Genomic DNA, 22,220 nt, shown 5'->3' with positions numbered 1-22,220 from the left:
CGGCCTTAGTAAATTATTTAATAGTTGAATGTCCGGATATTCAAATAACTCCCTGAATTATTATTTCCTTTTATGTAGCTGTACAACTAGATTAGCATCACCACGCTAATAGACCGCAATGTAGCGCTATAAAGCGCTACATATCATTATATATACGAAGCACAAGGCCTTAATACTGTGTAATATCCTTTGTATTAAGGAACAAATGGCTCTAGGTACCCATTATTCTATTGTTTATTTAATATCAATATTTTTATTATCCAGTTCGTAGCTTTTCGTGATTACCCATTGGAAATGAAGCTTTTTTCCGGATTTTAAATAGCATATGTTGTTTTTTAAAAAACGACGTTTCGGGCTCTTTACGTTCGAAAATATACTCGGTTATTTTTAATCAACTTCAAAAAAAGGAGGACGTTCTCAATTCGACTGTATTTTTTACTCAGATTACTCCGATATTTTGTTAACCGATTTCGAAGATTCTTTTTTGTTGGAAAGGGGGTATCTCAGTAGTAGTCCTATTCAAATTTGAAGAAAATGTCCTACCTCTAGGGGATGTAAATTTGGGGATGAATTTGGTGTATTCTGGTGTGTTTCATGCACTTTTCGTTAATCGATTTCAATAAATCTTGGCAAATAGATGTAATCCACAAACTATTGTCGTCGGTTTTTTTTACAAAAAAGTTCTAATAGTTCATAAAGTTATGTACTAAATTATAAGTCTCCTAATTTTACAGTTTACTAAAGTTTTACAATCATAAAGTGACAAAAAAGAAAACGTACTGGCTCGTTGATGTCTTTTATACGACAAAGTGTCGCTACCTCTCAACAACTAAAATAAACTTCGTCTATCGAGCTTTATCCAAGACGATTTATTAAAAAGGGGATCTTGCAAAGGCCATTAAGTTTCATTACCTTGAGATTCGCAACATCTGATTACAGTACAGCATTCAATTCAAATGTCTCCGCAAAGGCAACGTAGAAAAAGTTACCAACGACTTATTGTATGCAAAAGATGAATCTTTGACTGTTTAGTATGCGTTATACCCATATATATCTACGTCATGCCAAGTGTTCTCTTCAGGATGTAACTTTAGATAGAAAAACGCTTCTTTCCTATGAACAAGGTATTGGGTTCGATTTTACGAAATTAAAGCGGCGTCCCTAGTCAGCTGCTGGTAGCTGTAAAGGTACTTGCCTGAGTGAAGAAGAAGATTTCTTACAGATCTGAAACAAGCACATAAAAACAAATCCTAAGGTCTGCTGATTCGTTCCGTGGCTTAGTTGGCATAGGGTCTGGCACGGTTCGCTAGAAGACGTTGACTCACATCCAGCCGGATCGAAGGAATTTTTTCTAAGTGTTCAATCTTCATATTAATAATTCAAAATAAATTTAACGAAATCATTTTTCAAATTATCACTTTTTTAAACGATGACGGAAACCTGTACGTTTATATATGAGTATAACTTGGTTTGAAATCTCGCATTGGACTTTGGTCTTAGCCCTATTCTTCGACGAGATCCATGTTCATTAGTGGACTGTGAACATGTTATAATGAGGTCTGACAAGAGTGCTTACAAACGTGTGTATGGCTCACATCTGTTTTTATAATTTTTGTTTGTGTTATCGGTTAACACAAAACCAATAAATGAACCTCGACATCTTAAAAAAATATATATTGATCGGGGTAAAATTTCATTATACTTATACATAAAAAAAAATTTGGGCTACATCGAGTTGTCTTCTAGTTAGAACTTAGAATTGAGTGAACACAGATAATTCGATTTTTTGTAAGTTTAATTTACAATGATCATGTCTATACTGCAGACACGGAAAGCCTTTTAAGCAAAACTAGCACTGAGTTATACCTATTTAGGTTACTGCAGCTCACACAAGCTGTTATTAGCTAGATGTCTTAGATAAATCATTAAAATGTAGCAATTTATTTTATATATAGTCAGAATCTGATGAGGGGAGCCCATGGAAATCGAAAAATACCGATAAGCAAACTTTTGAGGTCGGTCGGAGTTTTTTTTAACGAAAATATTACAAATATTATAATTATGATATATTGCCATAATATTCTGTATATAGATAAATGTTTTATTTTAATATATTAAAATACCGATTTAGATAAAAAACCCTGAACAAACGTGAGAGTTCAAAAAGAAATACAGAAAGAGCGGCGTTTTGACCGTTATAATTGACCACTTTTATTAAAAATAAAATCCTCGCCTCTCAGTTTTAGAACTCCAATTTAAAGATTGCAATAAAATAACTACTTTAAATAATTAAAAGTAATTAATTTTTCTAATAGGTACTAGTTGCTTGTGACATATATTAGGGTAATTTTTTGTTGGTTTCTTTTTACTGTTATTTTAATTGCAATTTTGTATTTATCCTTTTATTGTTACATAGTGTTGTTGTGTTTGTGGCAAGACAATAAATATCTGACGCTGGTCAGATTAAGGGGTTGAACCGACAGTTTTTACAGATGACTTTGGTGGCCTAAGTTTGATTTTCGGTATAGCGACATGTACCCGGTGTGAATTTCATTGCGTACTAAACAATATCTGATTATTTAAGCGACAAATTTTAATAATTGATCACATATTTTTGCGCTGACATACTTTTTTACTCGGTGGCTATTACAAGGATATCGGTGAATAAATGAATACATTAATGATTACATTAAATATAATAAACATTGTTATGTTCTGACTATATTTTATTGTATTATAATTGATTGAGCTTAATGACTAATTGTAATTATAAAACATTGCACACCCGACATGGGTATGAACTGTTGTACTTCAATTACATGTAACATCTTCTTTACCAGTTCAAAGAATAAATAATTCTGATTCTGATTCTGGAATTCCCCAATTAGAGAGCAGGTATGTGGTGTAGTTGTCTAACACATTAATTTTATCTTTATATATTTTGTGAAAAAAGAACTCCCTTAGCTGGGTTGTGGCTGATTACCAACGCGTACAACTTAGAGTGAACTCATTACAGAGAATTCGAGATTTTATTACATTGATAAATGATACATAATTTAAGAAGAAGAAAAACTCTAAATAGCATACAAAGTTTAGGTCGAAGATAAATTAAGTGTAGTCGTCAATGCTCTCAGCAGTGTGATTTGCATTATAAAATCACTATAATAATAGGTGATAATAAAAGTAGATCCACATTCAAGGAACCCAATATTATGCAGGTATGTAGGTGGGTTAGAATTACCTCCATTAACGAGATGTCGTGGTGGGGTGAGGTGTGGAGCGGGGGACTTTCTTGTTCGACTTGTGCAGTGGCACATCCTCGTGTTTGCGCGTACGCATAAAGAGTAAAACTAATCGATAAATTATGATAAATAACTTACTAGCTCAGTAGTTAATTGTGTGGATAATTTTGAATTTCATGTCGTATTTAATCGTAATAATGCTAGTTAAATTAAGGAATTAATATAAAAACAATGTGCCAAGCCACCACGTCGATTGCCCGGTCTCGAAACTAGGGATTTCCCTGTACTGTGAGTACAATCGGAATTCAATCTGGGGCACTTCGCAGGATACAAAGACCAGAACTAACTTATAAAACCGTGAGTAATTGCTACTATCGAGTAATTCTATCATCATTTGGTGGTAGGTGGATATGAGATTCTTTTTTTTTATGATACCAAGTGACGGGACGAACAACCCGTGAGCTTGATGGAAAGCGACACTCCTGTCCATAATAGTTGCAGTGCCACTCAGAGCTTTAAAACACAAAGATCTGAGGGGCACTGCCACGGCGCCCGTCACCCTAAGACATAAGTTGACAAGTCTAATATGGCTGAAATTTCACCAGCATCTTACCCTTCTGTTGAATTACTGCTTGACGGCAGAATTAGGATAGGTGGCAGTACTCCCCCGGACGAACTCTTTTACAAGGCGCTCTACTGTTACTAAAAAAACTCTGCTCCTAACTAGGAACCACACGGCCAACTAAGTGCCAAGTCGTATAAATGTACTCATGGGAAAGCAGATGATAAGATAAGATACGACGTGTACATTTCATTACGTGCAATTATACATATACACAATCAATCTCTCTACCGAGACAAATGTTTATAAATAAACAACAGTACCAAACTAAACGGTACGTACGAGTATACATGGCTATAATTGGTGAAATACGTTTAACACTGTGTTGACCCGCACCTTATAATAGATAATATGCTGATATGACGCGGTACATTGAATTCTGAGTCTGGTATGACAGCTAACTAATAAATGTTTATCTGGCAGCAACAAAAACTGTAGAAGCTGCCACTCAAAATAAAGCTCGCTCTATGTCGCAGACAAAGTTGGAAGAGTGGTCAATTACTCGAATTTACGTCTCTCTATCGCAAAAGCAGTACTGCCTTATTCGTACCCTTGGTATAATAAAACTACGTGTGATGATTGAGGTTATTGTGCTTTTATCTTTGAAAGTTATAAAAATAATTCGAATTACATGGACAGGCGTGTAGCTTACCATCGGGCGCACGACTTGTTCGTCCCGTCACTAGATGTTATAAAAAGAAAAAAATACATGAAACTAATAACGTATATGTGGAATTTTTTATCTCTCTTTTTAAGTATAAATTGTTTTTAAGTATAAATTTTAAGCACGAGTTACTTCAAGCCGGTAGCTGTGCCTTGTGTACCTTTCTGTCGGAGAGTTTAACCTTCTTTAACTTAAAATATAGGTATTCAATTGGTAATAGATTAAGTTACATTGTTACTACCACTATGGACTCCAGAGTCCGAATAATTGTATATTATAATGATTATTATAAAAGGTCATCGACTAATTACTCTCTCTCAATCTACGTTTGTAGAATCTTTAAACCTCTCTCCTGAAATGTTGTAATTTTGCAGACGTGGCCTTATTCAACCAAGGGTGCATATTCCAGATTGAAGGTAATGAGAGCCAGCTCAATCACAGGCACCACAGACTCAAGGTCTTAATCGTCCCGCAGATAGCAATTCATTACACAAAATATTCAGTAACTGGGTATAGTACTTGCGTAGTATGTCCTGGGTCTATATCCAGGATAAACTATGGATCGTGGTGGACGTTGAGAAGACGATCTTACTCTAACCTCACTCATCTATGGTTCTTGAATTGTTCCGCAAACGTCTATAGGAAACTGTTTATTACTGGCCGTCAAGTAGATAATCTGATTGATTGCTGGTAAACATGAAACTGGCAATCGTATATCGAGTGCTAAATCTCAGGAAGCGAGGGAAGCTGCATATGCTGCCCCATATGAAAAAAAGGAGTAATATTATTTAATGTGATTCAAAAAATCGTTTAAGAAAAAAATTCAAGCTATCAAAAATAGTTCTATAAAATTAGATTTTTTCGGAATTAAACATTTTCCAATTCTTACCGCAACAGTAGTGCTTAGTAGGTACCATCGGGGTACAATGTTGTGACCGCAGAAGCGTTCAGATTCGCACATTAGCGTTTGATGTGTCAGTGCATGTCACTGTCGAATTACAAAAAAGTAATGGACTCTCGCGCAGGGCGGTGATCTCGATTAAATACATTGAATCGCTGAATAAAACGGCACGTTCCAATATATAACAATAACTTCAATTACTAAGCACCATTTGTATAAATAGTTTTAGTTTGTGTACTTAATTATACTATATATTATAAGGTATCTTACGTTTTCCATTTTGATGCTGTGACGTTACTGTGTCGTGCAGTTATGGGCTACGAATCAAGCTATATGATGTTTTACTATCACAATGTACATAATTTTTTAGTGATAATACTCCACTAGTATGTTATTAGAAGCAGTAGAGCTCCTTGTGAAAGAGCTTGTTCAGGGAAGTACTGCCACTGTACCTACTCCTGCCGCTAAGCAGTAATGTGAGCATTACTGCGTTCTGGTCTGGAAGGGAGCTGGTGAGATCACAGGCACGTGGGACTTATCAACTTATGTCTCAGGGTGATGCACGCAGTGGCAGAGCTTCTCAGATATCTGAGATTGAAAGCTTTGAGTGGCACTGCCACTGTTATGGACAGGCATGTCGCTTACCATCAGGTGTACGACTTGTTCGTCCCGTCACTTAGAAAAATATATTGATACAAAGATTGAACAACACAGAAAGAATCCTTCGATCCGACTACACTCGAACCAGCGTCTGTTGCCACATCAGAGCAACTGCTGTTACTGAGCCACAGACTCCTCAGTTTGTAGCTCAGTAGGTTATAGCGTCTTACGAATTTCTCTATGTGCTTGTTACAGGTATCTGTTTTGGCTATTAACAGGCTTTTGTTGTCACCACTACTTGCGACGAAATTATGTAACTTGGTATAATAAAAAACCGACTATCCCGAGAATCCCCTACTTTGCCACCCTTAAAGGTGGAATATTTCCTTCAAATATAAATGGAACCACTAGTAAGGTACCCTTTGTCCAACAAAAAAAAAGAATCATCAAAATCGATCCACGAATTTTAGCCGGAGTTATCGTGTAACATACATAAAAAACATACAGTTAAATTGAGAACCTCCTCCTTTTTTTAAGTCGGTTAAAAATGACTACAATAAGGCTCAATAGCAGCTACGTCTCCCTTCACATTCTAGCATTAATGAGGTCGATATTATAGCTACGATAACTGTAGAAAATCCTTGTAATCTACTTTTATTATTTATTATGTTATTTAATACACTTCAGTGTATTAAATAACTTCCACAGTCTTTTCCTACATTTTAATAGTTTATAAAAGGCTGATATAGTCAGTCTTGTATTTGTTTGGAATGCAATTTTGTTATTTCTGTTATGAAGATTGCATATTGTTTTTTGACCTTGGCATAGTGGAATAAGTATATTATATCCATGTTTATGATGTCAGTTAATGAAATTATTCTTTAGAATTCTGCAACATGGCCTGGGTTAAGATCTTTGCAGATTAAATATTTCATAATTAACCCACTTGTAACAAATTATAACATTTTCGTAAATAACGTTTCTGGCAAACTGTAATTATTATCTTGTTTGACGTTAATTAATTGCTCAATTTCATATAAAAAAAATACAAATAAGTAAACTAATTTCGTGAGACTTTTTAAAACAGTGAAGTAAAAACTAACAATGGCACTATTAATTTTGGTTATCCAGTTTTTGAATTATAATCTTTTATTTAAAATTAAAATACCTTAAAAAATATTTATAATAAAAACTATCATGTTGTAAGACACGCTACAAAAGCAAGTTGTTTTTAGTAGCAGTAGAAAAGAACTTGTGAAATAGTGAAAGAGTTCGTCCAGAGAAGTACTGCTACCCTACCTATTTCTACCGCCAGGCGGTAATGTCATTATTACTGTGTTCCGGTTTTGAAGGGTAAGGGTGCTGGTGAAATTACAGGCACATGGGAGTTGTCAACTTATGTCTCCGGGTGACGGGCGCAGTGGCAGTGCCGATCAGATCTTTGCGACTTAAAGCTCTGAGTCGCACTGTAACTGTTATGGACAGGCGTGTAGCTTACCATCAGGCGTACGACTTGTTCGTCCCGTCATTTGATATTATAAAAAAAAACAGTTGTACAAGGTCAAGAGCACGGCGAGTTAGACACTTAAACTAAATATGTCCTAATGATGAGAACGGTCTTCAAAATGTGAAGCTCGATGTATTCTTGTGTACGACAATTAAAATAACCGAATCCAGTACAAATTTAAGAATCATGTTCTTATTTTTGTACTGGACTTTGCTATTTCAACGATCTTTGAAAGCTCGGTGGTTACTCTAAGCACTGCGCAACGAGGTCTTGTTTCACATAAAACTGGAGGTTCTGCGATTTCTTATAATAAATGTTAATCTGATAAAAAATGATAAATCTGGTATTTATAATGTTGGAAATTCCGTGTTTTAAGGTAAATTGCTATGAAAGTTAGGCATGATTCAGGTATGCATGCTCCAACGTCGAGTTCATCGTTACTTACCATCAGATGAGATGGAGGTCAAATGTGCACTTAAACATAAAAAAAGGGAGGCTTATAAAAGAAATTTTTATAAGCCTCCAAATTTAAATTTAAATTTATTACTCCATATAAGGTATACAAAGAAATTATAGGTCCTTATTATATAATACCCTGTAAGGGCGTGGTAAAGAAGGGCACTAATTCTTGAAATAAATATAAATCTCCAACACAATTATACAAATATAAAAACTATAAACATAACATAACGTTATTTTCATCATAAAAAATTAACAATGTCAACAAAACATAGAAAAGCAAACAAGCGTCTAACAAGACCCAAGAATAAGTGTATCATTTCGAGTAGAATATTTTTTAATGATGATTTATTAAAGAGCGTTGCTCTGGACAGCTTAGTGATTCATTCCAAAAACCATTAAGTGGCACTTATCTTGATTAATGCCTTTAACTAAGAGTACATACATAAAACGTTTATTAATGTAACTAAGAATATAATATAATATTATGTCGATCTTGTTTACAAAATTATTTACAGGAAATGAAATTATTTTTCTGATCCATATCGCTTATATTTGCTTTTTCAAATAAACAAACGTTTCGGGCCCTTAACAAGTCACGGCTGACCGTGATCTGACATGGTCAAATTACGAAAATAGGTCACAACCCAAGAACTCGACATACATATCGATATTTATAAACTTCATAAAGTTATTATTATGTATTGTACAAACCGGTAAACAGTCAGGTAGTTCATGGAAAGTTTAATACTGGAGTAGATAACAACAACAAACTACTTTTTATAATTATAAAAAAACCGACCTCAAAAGTTCGTGAAGTTATATCTATTTACCAAGTTTTATTGAAACCAATTACCAGAAAGTGCGTGAAATTGGATTAATCCCCTAGTTCGCCACCCGTAGAAGTGGAAGACTTTCTTCAAATTTAAATGGGACCAATACCAGGACAAGTACCAATACAAGGACCAATAGGTACCCTCTTTCCAACATCAAAATCGATTCGCAAATGCCGCCGGAGTTATCGCGTAACATATATACAAAAAAACATGCAACAGTCGAATTGAGAACCGCCTCCTTTTTTTTTAATTAGTTAAAAAAACACAAATAAATCTCTATTACAACTCTAAAGCGAAACGAGACGTTGAAAGAAAGTAAAATTCTTATAGCCTAGCAGAAGTAGGCGTATGTTTTATTTTTTCACTTTCCCAAACATTCAAGGAATCAAAATTGTTATATTATACATTGGTTCATGTCAAAATTAAGCGCAAACGTAAACAATTTTTAATTCAGAAAAGACCCTCTTTAAACTAAGACTAATAGTAACCTATTTAAACATAAACTAATAAAGAGAGTATTTTGCAATTAAAGAGTTTTGAGTTTTCTTCACGAGAGGTGATCGTGCCAATTTGATGGCAATAAAGTTGAAGTATAGCAACACTCGCACATCTCCTAATTTTGTTTTCTTTTTATACAGACTGTGATAAAAAAGATTTTAAAAATCTATTTGACTTAATTATTGTAAAGAATTAGATGACTTAAGGTGGGATGTTTGTGTGGGTCTTGATGTCTTGTAAAAGTTTTGTACATGAATTTGTTTAATCGTAACGATTCCATGAAATGTCTCTCTAATACATCCTAGTACATCCATCCATTTTATTTTGTGTAAAAATAAATACGTTTGACCTTTACAACATTGCTCGCTATTCTATTCTCAAATGTATTCCTAGTTAATTAACACATAAGGGATTTTACTAAAAAAATGTTGATTTCTAAGTACTAGAATTGTTTAAATTACATTGGCACTTGAAAAGAAAAATGTAATGTTTGTTAATAAATACGTGCGAAAACTTGTATATAGAAACAGGATCACGACATGCCACCTTAATAATTAAAAATAAATAATTCTTAGCTGTCTAGACAGTTTGAAAAATTGCTAAGGGATCGGTTTTACTATCGTTCGATATGTGTATCGTTCGTAAATCACATTTATTCGAAAGGCACGCCACAAGGCGGTGTCGATTCTTACATTTTCACACACAACTTAATTTGCACGTCTGAAACGATTACTCTGTTCTACAAAGAACAATTATACTCATAGTATAACTGGTCACCCTATATTCTGTCACTCATTAAAGCGTCTTTATTATACTTCTGTATAATATAGAATCGATATTATACTGAAGGTATGTACACCTGAGTTAGTATTCGTTACAAGAACGTTAGTGTCAGAAATCGTACTCTGAGTCAACAGCTTGATTAATATAAACATTCGCCGGGGCAATTGAGCGTGCCGAGATATAAAGATATCAGCAAAGAGATCTTTAGATCTACATTTGATTTGTTTTTTCTTTTTACTTTTTTTTATTGAGCCTTCGATTGGCTGTTAATTTGTTTTGCTCGGCCAACAATCACCATGATGGCCGAAAAAATGTAATAACCGTGAAAATTAATCTTAGCAAAAAACGTTTATATGGGGAACACCGTTATGATTTTATCTATTTTTAATCAATATCACTTCAAGGTGAAATTTATCGTCAATGGACTAGTATAATATAATATACAGGGTTATTTGTAAAATATTAACTAACTCAGAGATCTAAATTCTTAACTTTCTATAAAACACGCGGCTGTACTACTACTGGACACTTTTCTTTCCTTCTTCTTTTTCTGTATTTGGTAGTATTAACATAGCGAATACAATAAAATAAAACGATAGGTGCATAGACGCACTAAAAGTAACCTTCCACTTTCTTTCTTTTATAATCCCACCAATATCATTTAGTGTTGCCATTTTGTTCTTTAATAGATTATACTCAAGTCAAATCGGTAACTTAGTTCATTTAAATGTGATAGTTATTGCAAGTAATAAGCATTTTAAAGTGAATAATTAACTTACTTACTTCTGCCGCCAAGCAGTAATGTCAGCATTACTGTGTTCCATTTTTGAAGGGTAAAGGTGCTGGTGAAATTACAGGCACATGGGACTTGTCAACTTATGTCTCCGGGTGACGGGCGCAGTGGCAGTGCCGATCAGATCCCTCAGATCTTTGTAATTAAAAACTCTGAGTGGCACTGCAACTGTTATGTACAGGCGTGTAGCTCACCATCAGGCACACGACTTGTTCGCCCCGTCACTTTATATCATAAAAAAAAGTAATATGGCTTTCGTTAACAATAGTAAATTCAAACGTGCAAGCGTCCTCCCCGACGACCAATCGCCACTTTCTTTTGTTATTACCACCGTTTGGAGAGATATATTTAAATATTTATATTTTTGTACGAAAGTAAAATCCGATGAATTATTAAAAGTCATGGAACAAAAGTTGTTGTTTATGATGTTAATAATATAGTCCTGGGAGGTTATTAGTGTTTTACAAATAATCCTGTATAATATTATAAACATACGCAATAAACATTTTACCTTACGTTGTTCAAGATTTTGTACTAAGTAAGCAAGAATTTTTTTTCGTTTGAAAAACATAAAACGTTTTGAATAAAACGCCTACGCATAAAAAGCGATGATAAACATTTTTTGATTATGAAAAATTTTGTGCTTGTAAATGAATTGTCAGAGTTTTATACATTATGTACGAATACATTGGTATGATACTGTATATTCAAGCGTTGTCATTGATGATGTATATATTATGTGTTTCAGTAGTTCAGTTTTGAGAAAATTGGAATGAGCTTGACGCCTATTTAAATTTCAATCAATTAACCGGCGAAGCCGCCATGGCTCCTTTTTACGTTGTCCTGTTTTTGCTTTTTCACATTCATGTTTTTGGTGGGACAATCTTTTCACCTTACTTATGCGTAGGCAATTTTTTTACGATGTACATAATATAAAATATATATTACGCAAGATTTAATAACTTACCTCATATATATTTTATTTTATTTACATCGGTGCATCATTTCATTAATCGGAGCTAGACGTCGATTAAGTCTTTAATTAAACTGATAGGGCTAGACTTTGAGTTAAAAGAATGATTATATTACTATTTGTTTGCATCATATACATAATCTTGACTTAGTTATTTAATCGTATACCGCCATTATGTAACGATAGTCGAAATCATACCCTGCCCTTAATATTTTACAGCCACATGTGATCACACGCCAAAACTAGTTTTATTACATGAAAGTAATAAAAATAATACGAACTACTTAAAACAACTTATGTATATGTGAAATTTTATAGCTCTCCTACATGAATATTGCAAAATTATACATTATTATAATTATATATTATTATTTTATATGCATTATTATTATATAGATTATCATTTAGTAGCAGTAGAGTTCCTTCTGAAAGAGTTCGTCCAGGGAAATACTGCCACCTTACCTATTTCTGCCGCCAAGCAGTAATGTGAGCATTACTGCGTTATGGTTTGGAATGGTAGGGGTGCTGGTGAAATTACAGACACATAGGACATGTCTATTTATGTCTCAGGTTGACGGGCGCAGTGGTAGTGTCCTTCAGATCTTTGCGATTTAAAGCTCTGAGTGGCACTGTAGCTGTCATGGACAGGCATGTAGCTTACCATCAGGCGTACGACTTATTCATCCCGTCCCTTCATGTTATAAAAAAAAGACTACACTTTAAACCCCTCCTGATCATTTCACAGATGTGGCTTTATATCCTTATATCCTTTCTGTACTTTTATAAACTATGCACTAAAGCTACTCTTACTTACTGAAGCTACTGTGATTGAAATTAAAGTACTGTAAAATCATTATAATCTAAATCAATTTGTCGTCTGAAGTACGTACCATGAATAGATTGAATAACGTTGGATAATGTTCCCGTAACTGTGCGGCGTCCGCAGGGTATGCAATAGCAATAATGGGTGTACAGTTAAAACGATTACAATTCAATTTACACGGCATTTTTTCTACGAAAACAAATTTCGATTCAAGGTGATTATGTTTAGTTGTTTTGTACGTATGGTAATAAGTTTGTACGGTTGGTATCGCAAAGATCATATCTTTTATTAAACAAAACAAAAGATGAACGCCAGCCACTTAGCAGACGTCTATCGTTCGATGATTAGGAAAATCATCGAAACGGTAATATGTGGGTTCTTACAGTTGGCTTATATATAAGTAAGATCATTCAAATAGTTTAGGCATGATTGCTGAGTTTCTTCTACAATGTCGTGTTTGGTTTTACTTACGAATCATGTGGAATTGATGGTAAGAGTTCAGTTTTTTTAATGATACCAGGTGTTGGGACGAACAAGTCGTGCGCCTGGTATGCGACACGCCTGTCCACAGCAGTGCCACTCACATAGTAATATTATCAGTTCTATTGCAGCTACGTTTATGGCTACCGCTATGGACCGAGATAAAGTTGTCTAGTTTAGGTCTGACACCGATATCTGCTTGTATGTACTTTATTTTTTCTTTCTCTCTGTATTTAATAAATTATTTTATTTTCATAATAGGTATACAGGTAAGGTACAATAAAAGCTTAAATACTAGAAAGTAAAACGAGGATTAAATTTTATGAAAAAAATTGGGTCCGCGCGGCAAGGTACCCCAAGATGCTGGCAGCGTTCCCACTTTGTATTTTTTTGTTGTCAAGGTAGCAACCGGCCCTTGGGTTTCGCAGATAGTCTTTTAATTTTTTGGATAAAATTTAGACAGATGAAGGGCACCGGGACCCCACGCGCTAATGGTTTCGACTCCAAAGGCTGTAAATAGATAGTCGGAGCCGAGATCCTGGTATTTATTACGGCCGGCGGCGCTCAGCTGGCAGGAAAGACCGTGGTGACAGGTGTAGATTCCCATCTAGACGCCACTTCCAGACGCGCTCGGTCTATTGGTGTGCAATGATTCATTAAGTCATTTAAAGTCTTTTTGCGTAGTATATTATCCCAGCTTCTTTTAATTTTGGGGTCCAGGAGTTTCTGGACTCAATTAACACGCCACGTCGCAGTTTATTGGCGGAAGCCTTAAGGTACTGCCTACGAGGTTGACCGTCTTGTACATTGAGGACAAAAAGGCCGGTAAAGATATGGCGGATATACTCTTGATGCCTAAACCACCATGTTGCTGGCGTAGTGCGTGTCTAGGCTCAGGAGCCTTTCTGTATTTTGTTATTGTGTGAAATAAAGGGTGTTTGTATTGTATTTGTTACAACGTGCCGAAATAATTCGTTTGCACACATTTAGATCCAGTAGGTTTTATATAATATTGTCTTTTTCTTGAACACGGTACTTTTGCAATGCGTGCGTGTAATAGGTTCCAAATCACATTTTAACTATCTCATCCATTTTCAAATTGTGAACTTGAAATTGTGCTAATGCTTTTCTAGTCAAGCGTAATTGAAGGTCACATTAACATGTCCAGTGGACTTTTGTGCCGTCTAACACGAAATTCAAATTACATTATTGTGTGTCAGAACAATTTTATAGCGTTTATTTGAGCAAATATTGTTCCGTACAACAAAAAATTAAATTCACTGAGTGAACTTTCAACCTACCTGGCTATTATAATATGATTGTTATTTATAAGTATAATTTACTATTACCAAAGTATAATTTACTTAACTAAACGAAAGATAACTTTCGCTTGGTTTCCGATTTATTAGTAAAGGTACACTCCAAATACATTTATTAATCGACTTTAAAGTTTCTCCATTCGTCTGAATTTTTCATTTTTTTTTTGTGTGTATGTTACGCAATTATTCCAACCGTTGTGAACCGATTTCGAAGATTCGTTTTTTGTTGAAAAGAAATTATTTCGAAGAAAATATTCCACCTCTAATGGTTTGCAAATCAGAGGACGAATCCGATTTATTAAATGTCATCCACTTTCCGTTAAGCGATTTCAATTAAACTTGGCACATAGGTCTAATTCCAATGAAAATAAAATGTTATGGTGACCTAGAGCTGATCCGATGATGGAGATGGAATGGAACTTCTCAATCGTGTGTGGCAGCTACCTTGTAGGTATTAGGGTTCATATGATTCGTTTTGGTCACGAGCGTTGAGGACACTGCGGTAACGAACACAGCGAAAACGCTTAAGGAAGCGTGCTCCACACCTGGTGAGCGACACACCTGCCCTTAGCAATTGCAGTGGCACTCAGAGCTTTGAATTGCAAAGATCTAACCCTGTCACCCTGAGACATAAGTTCAAAAGTTCCAAGTGCCGGTAATTTCACCAGCACCCTAAGCGTGTTTCCGTGAATCCGAGATAATACAAATCTAGAAAATACGGACCCACTTCACTCGCTTGTGCACTAAGTCCAATTCGAATCCGAGAAAATACAAATGTCGCTTGTACACTTAGAGATAAAATGATCCCTGTGCAATTCGGACCGTCGTTTCTCAGATTCGGAAGTGACAAGAATTGGACGTAATACGTAAACGCTCTTACACCCTTCAAAATCGAAACGCAATAATGCTCGAATTACTGTATTTCCCTAGACGAACTCTATTACAAGGAGCTCTACTGCTATTAAAGTTTGTGGGTAGTGTATACGCAAAAGAGAGCTATTAAATAATAAAACTTTAAAATTGGAAAACATTGATGAGTTGAAGTAGATTATACCCTTGTTACGAGTGTGTCGCCAAAGTGCTGTTGTTGTTGCGTTCTTCTTTCAATAGTCCGTTATAACATCTCTACCCTAGTTGTCAATAACGGGCGTCGGATTCCCTTTCCTTGTAATTTGCACAGGTTGACGGCGGCACAATGGAATCATGTCAGAGGCGTTCTCAGCCGCGGCATTGGCGCAACGTTAAAATAATATTATGTGTGAATTACTTGCGATTTTTTTTATCATTTATTTATTTATTCTACTGACTTAGATGTTAGGTAGGAGCAAAAAATAACAGGAACTAAAGATTTCCTTTTTTCTGATTTTCCTTTTCTCTGACAAATGGCCTGCAGTTTTATAGATTTATATGGAAATACAACTCAAGTACTTCAAAGACAGCAAGAGGTTTTATTCATCACTGTACTCTTCTGAAATACCTATATATTGTCTCCTATTCAGCAGCTGTCCCACAATGGATTTGTATTAAAGCATAAACGAATTCCAATAAGCTATTTGTATATCTACAGCATAACGGTTAGAAATAGTGTACGCAGTCCTATAAGTTCACATCTCTCTATTGTGCGCCATGGTAGGCAGGCAGAACGGAGGCGGATGCGTCGGTAGCGTATAGTGATTATGTTACGTCACCGACATTCACATCACTGTCATGACATTGTCACCGGCAGGTGTCGTGTGCGCCCGTGCAGACGCGACGCATCGGTGATATCGCTCGTGGCGTTATACAAAAGTAATACAAAAGATTACGAAAAATATATGTCGCACCCTTAGTATATATAGTAAAGTCACATGTGATCATACGTCAAAAGAGCTTTTTTTTATAATAATACCAAGTGACGGGACGAAATTCGTAAGCCTGGTGGTAAGCGACACGCCTCTCCGTAACAGTTGCAGTGTCACTCAGAGCTTTAAATCGCAAAGTTCTGAAGGGCATTGTCACGGCGCCCGTCACCCTGAGATATAAGTTGACAAGTCCCATGTGCCTGTAATGTCACCAGCACCCTTACCCCTCAAATCCGGAACGCAGTAATGCTCACATAACTGCTTGACTGGGCAGAAATAGGTAAGATGGCAATACTTAACCAGGGTTAAGTAAACAGATTTTATCTCTTTTTTACTTTTTAATCGCAATATTGTCGAAATATGTTCAATATATTCAAAACCATTGATTTATACAATAAAGATACAATCACAGATTGTCATACAAAATTATTTCTAGTAATTCTGTTTTTTGTGCCTACTCTAAAGTTCACATAAAAACGAGGTACGATGTTTACGAATTTAATCGACGAGGAAACAAATTAATGAATAAATGACATTTTATAACTATCCTATTTAATTGTTATAATTATTTTACTTCCATCGTACTTTAAGTAGCAGTAGAGCTTCTTGCGAAAGAGTTCATTCGGAGAAGTACTGCCACTTTACCTATTTCTGGCGCCAAGCAGTAATGCCAGCATTATTACGTTTCGGTTTGGAAAGGTAATGGTGCTGATGAAATTACAGGCACAAGAGACTTGTCAACTTTTGGAACAGGGTGACAGGCGCAGCGGCAGTACGCCTAAGATCTTTGCGATTTAAAGCTCTAAGATCTATGGGGCACTTCGGCTGTTATGGAGAGGCGTGTCGTTTACCACCAGGTGCACGACTTGTTCGTTCCGTCATTTGGTATTAGTAAAAAAAATCTATATTATAAATATAAATTACAAATAAAGATGAACAGCTGCTTAATTAGTCTACTGCCTCAGTGGCCGAACGGTTACCATGCCGGACTGTCACGCAGAGGTCCCAGGTTCGATTCCCGGGCCGGGAGAAATATTTGTATGGCCTACATTTATTTCTCTCGTGAGTTTGGGTGTAATTTGTGATTGTCTATGTATGTGTCCATGGCACCCGCGACACAGGGTTTCCCTAGTGCGGTGCTATGTTGAGTGTGCGCGTTAAAAACAAAAAAGAAACTTTAACGAATTCATACTATATTAGGCGTTATAAATCTGTTACGAAAAGTAAAAGTACGACAGGTACTTAATACAGTTCGTCTATTTTCTGATACAAGTCTATTATTAGCTTTTCATCTATTATTAGCTTTTCATCTGCATACTAATAACTAATCAAATTGTTAAACATGAATCTACTTCTGTTAAGAAATGGCAGATACTTCCGTCATCCATCCGGTTCCATCGTTTTACGATGACACTGCAAAATACCAATAACTTTTATTTACCTATGATGTAACTTTAGTAGGTAAACTTTAACACATTCAGCCATAGTCTATAGAAAGTTTTGAAAGTAGATTTCAGGCACTTGAATTTAATAAACAGCCTTTCGAAATTCGAAATTAGTGGCTTCTTACGTAATGTAATTTATTTTGCAGTATCTTCTACATTGAAGATGAGGCATCCATCATACGTTTATTTATTGATTACATGCTTAAACAGTTAAATAATATATGCCGGTTATGACGTACAACCGCTTAAGTTTTTTAAACTATTTTTTTTTACAACGATATGAAATGAAATATGAATAGACCTGACATTCATTCAACGTTTAAATACATATAAGTGCAACTCGAAATTTTAGTATTTCGTGATGTTACATTTTGGAAATGAAACTATTTTTGACTGATTAAAAAAAAGAGGAGGTTCTCAATTCATCTGTATTTTATTTAGAATGTTACGCGATTTCTCCGACATTTGTGACCCAATTTCGATGATTATTTTTTTGCTGGAAAGTGGATACCTCAGAAGAGAAGGTCTCAAATGTGGGGAACGTCAAATTAGGGGATTTCAATAAGACTTGGCAAATAGATGTAATTCCACAAACTATTGAAGTCGTTTTTTTTACAGTTATATATGCTATAATTATTTTTGACTTCGAGTTACATTGACAAGTATAGTTAAAAATAGGGTGGTTTGCGTTAATTTTGACATAACTAATTCATGACTTTTTAAAAATACACAGTATCATTGAATGTCGTATATAAGTGCAGTTTAGACACGTTTGTTTGGGTTTCCATCATTCGTTTCGTGTCGTAAAGACCATTTACCTTTATTTTTTCCATGTGATTTGCATGAGAAATAATAAAGTATCAATATCTCGAAAACCAAAAGACTTTTACCAAGGTCAAATTTTTTCTGGTAGATATAGAGCTCACCTACTCACATTGTCGCTCTGGTCGTGGTACTATTGAGACATCCTATATAAATGATATACCTATGATATAAAGTATATACATTTGACCAATAGTTTCCTGAGATTATTCAACAGGAGTTTCGCATTGAATCCGTACATATTACTGTTTATAACTGTACAAGTCGACTTTAGTATAGAGAGCAAAGAAATAAATAATTTTAAAACTCACCATGTAAAAATAACCCTGTCACGATGGACATTCCGTGTAAATCGATATATGTATGTTATATAATGCTTTACCTACCTAATAATAAAAATAGACTTGTCATAAATCTCGTTCGTCGTGATTCATTTATGTAATTTATCGACGCCATGGTTTACCTTTTAGGCTAAGTTAAGGTGAAAAGTAAAAGTAGTCGGATGGGCACCGCTACGGGCTGCAGGCTGCGATAGAGCGATCATAAACGCCAAACGGCCACTATCCCACGATGGTCCACATTTAAGAAAGTGAGAGGTTGAGCCATGTGACTTGGTAATTAGATGAGCTCCGTTTGATACGTAATATTTTGACGTATCACGGTGTATGCTATTGTAATGTAGTTAATCTTTGGTTATGTTTTAAAATGTTTTCGTAGCTGTGTTTTAAAACATTGTTTTACATTAAATGTAAAATAAATTTTATTGTATTAATATTTTCATGGCGTTTAATTATAATAAAATATTTGTATACTTGTAAAATAAAATAGTTTGTAAAACATTAGCGTAAATTGGAATGTTCTTTGGAAAATTTAAAAATAAAGTTTTTAATAAGTAACTTTTGTAACTATAGTGAAAAATAGGATTCTTTGCTTATCTCAGTCTACCCAGAGTTGACTATTGGACCGTAAATGGCCCGAAATGTTGGTTATTTTCAAAAAACAAATTTAAGCGATTTAGATCCAAAACGAAATAAAAATAATTTCATTTCCTATGCAGTTTGACTCTTTATTGCTTTAGGTACGGAATAAAGTCATTAGTGTACCATTATGGTTAGAGTCAAAGTAAAATTTGGTATTCAAAAACAGATTTTAAAACCGCACTCAAATTTATTTGATTTGTAGAAACTCCTGATAAGATAATTAGTAACTATAAACGTATACACTATGGAACAAAAAGGTGTAGATTGTCTGCCGTTGCGATTGGAATGTTAGTATTTAATAAGTCAAGTTGAAATTAAATGCGAATTTGAAATATTAGTTGAGAGTGGCTTTGAAATTTTGAAATATTAAAGTCTAGCGCCATATAGGTCAAATCTATTACGCAATAATGATCTCGGATTGGAATTACGTGGCTGAATTAAGTAAGTTGCGATGAAACAGTAAACGTTTTGATATAAAGAACCGCATAAACGAAATTACGTGTTAACTTGTTAAGCGGAAAATGTTTTACATCAACTAACAATTTTATGTTATGTATAACACGCACAGATGTAGAAAGTAGCGTCTTGTGTAATGAGTGGATCTAGGAGTGTACACTACTCTTATTAGGTCTGTAGATTTATGGTGAAAATTATATAAAACATCCTCGTAAATTATATACATAATGTTATATGAACAGGTTTGATGTTGTGCGTTATTGTGTTATTATACGCTTATTATGTTGCCTTGTTTCCTAATTCGATATGTGTTATAACTAGGTCCATATATGGGGGAACTCACAAGAGACGCTAATAAGTTCTATTTTGTAATGGAGTGCAAATGCAGCTTGTGTAAATGTGTAGGTGTTTCATTTAATGACAAGCTTTACCGAATCGTATTAACAATGACTTTCTTATTTCGTATGTTTCATATTACAGTTTATACATCAGTACAACTGTCGTAGAGAAAGGTTCTGCAGTCAATGTTTGAACATGCAATTTGTACGCATATGTACCTACTTACAATTTATAATTCATGATAATTTTAATTAATAACACTTAACTTGTACTTCCAATTAACTTGGTAAATGAAAACTATTAATAAGAGATATTTAAAAGTTATTGACATAGCGAAATTAAATCAAAATGTATTAGTAACACTAGTTACATAAGAATTATGGTTGTATAGTAACAAAATATGGATTATTTTTGTCTGAAATAAATTATATTATTATTATAAAAAAGCATCAAAGATGGGGATTTATTGGGTTTCGCGCAAATAACTCTCACGCGTCGTTTTTTCGCTTTGGATTTTAAAAAAAATGATATCAAGCGATGGGACGAAGAAGTCGTGCGCCTGATGATAAGTTACACGCCTGTCCAAAACAGTGGCAGTGCCCCTCACAGCTTTCACAAAATTGCAAAACTGTGAGGGGCTCTGCCACTGCGCCTCTCACCCTGAGACATAAGTTGATAAGTCCCACGTGTCTGTAATTTCACCAGTCCTTATCCTTCATAATGCTAATATTATTGCTTGGCGGTAGAAATAGGTAAGGTAGTAAGGTAGTAAGGTAGTACTTTCATAGACGAACTCTTTCACTATGAGCTCTACTGCTGAGTAAACTATACCTTGTAAATATGGTATTAGTTGACGAGTAACGCATAACAACAACAATGGCAATAACGCATACACTCAACATAGCGCCACACTAGGGAAACCCTGTGTTGCGGGTGCCATAGACGCAGATAGAAAACCACAAATTACATCCAAACTAAATAAATGAAGGCTATGCAAATATTTCTCCCGGCCCGGGAATCGAACCTGGGACCTTTGCGTGGCAGTCCGGCGTGGTAACCGTTCGGCCACGGAGGCAGTTATGACTATTATATTGCCTGAATGGTATAATCTTGTATGATATTGACCATGATTATCTCATATATAACTTGAAATATTTTCATAGTTTGTTTTTAGTTAGTTTTGTTTTACCGTAGACTAATCGTTCGTAGAAGTACTTATTACTGCTGCTTTGGATTTTTGAAGTTGATTTGATAATTATAACTTTTTTTTTTTATAAAAAAACCGACCTCATATTGTTATTTATGAAAGTCATTGTTAATACGATTCGGTAAAGCTTGTCATTAAATGAAACACCTACACATTTACACAAGCTGCATTTGCACTCCATTACAAAATTGAACTTATTAGCGTCTCTTGTGAGTTCCCCCATATATGGACCTAGTTATAACACATATCGAATTAGGAAACAAGGCAACATAATAAGCGCATAATAACACAATAACGCACAACATCAAACCTGTTCATACAACATTAAGTATATAATTTACGAGGATGTTTTATATAATTTTCACCATAAATCTACAGACCTAATAAAAGTAGTGTACACTCCTAGATCCACTCATTACACAAGACGCTACTTTCTACATCTGTGCGTGTAATATACACACAAAAAAAGAAGAAAAAAACACTCGAATTAAGTACCTGCGCCTTTTTTCGCCGGTCTAATTTGGTTAAAACAGGAACTAGTCGAGTCTTATCGTAATAAACACTTCCCTGGAGTGGGATCCGTGCCATTTTAGCAGGTTTTTAATTTTAATTTAACGCTAAACATTTCGC

General features: G+C 34.9%; 1 protein-coding gene across 3 annotated transcripts in view; it reads left to right on the top strand.

The window, feature by feature from the left end:
- LOC113234122 (heparan sulfate 2-O-sulfotransferase pipe) overlaps positions 1-22,220 on the top strand; it is a 129,084-nt gene that overhangs the window by 19,081 nt on the left and 87,783 nt on the right. The window contains exon 1 of one of the 3 annotated variants that reach the window (XM_026469383.1): positions 3,475-3,599. The exons of the other annotated variants lie outside the window; for them this stretch is intronic. The gene's annotated coding sequence lies outside the window, so the exon portion shown is untranslated. Of the gene's footprint in view, positions 1-3,474; positions 3,600-22,220 lie in introns of those variants that run through there. 3 annotated transcript variants of the gene reach the window in all.

Source organism: Hyposmocoma kahamanoa, unplaced genomic scaffold (assembly GCF_003589595.1).
Source record: "Hyposmocoma kahamanoa isolate Upper Pololo Valley unplaced genomic scaffold, ASM358959v1 81, whole genome shotgun sequence".
Taxonomy (NCBI): domain Eukaryota; kingdom Metazoa; phylum Arthropoda; class Insecta; order Lepidoptera; family Cosmopterigidae; genus Hyposmocoma; species Hyposmocoma kahamanoa.
This window is presented reverse-complemented; position numbering and strand designations above follow the sequence as displayed.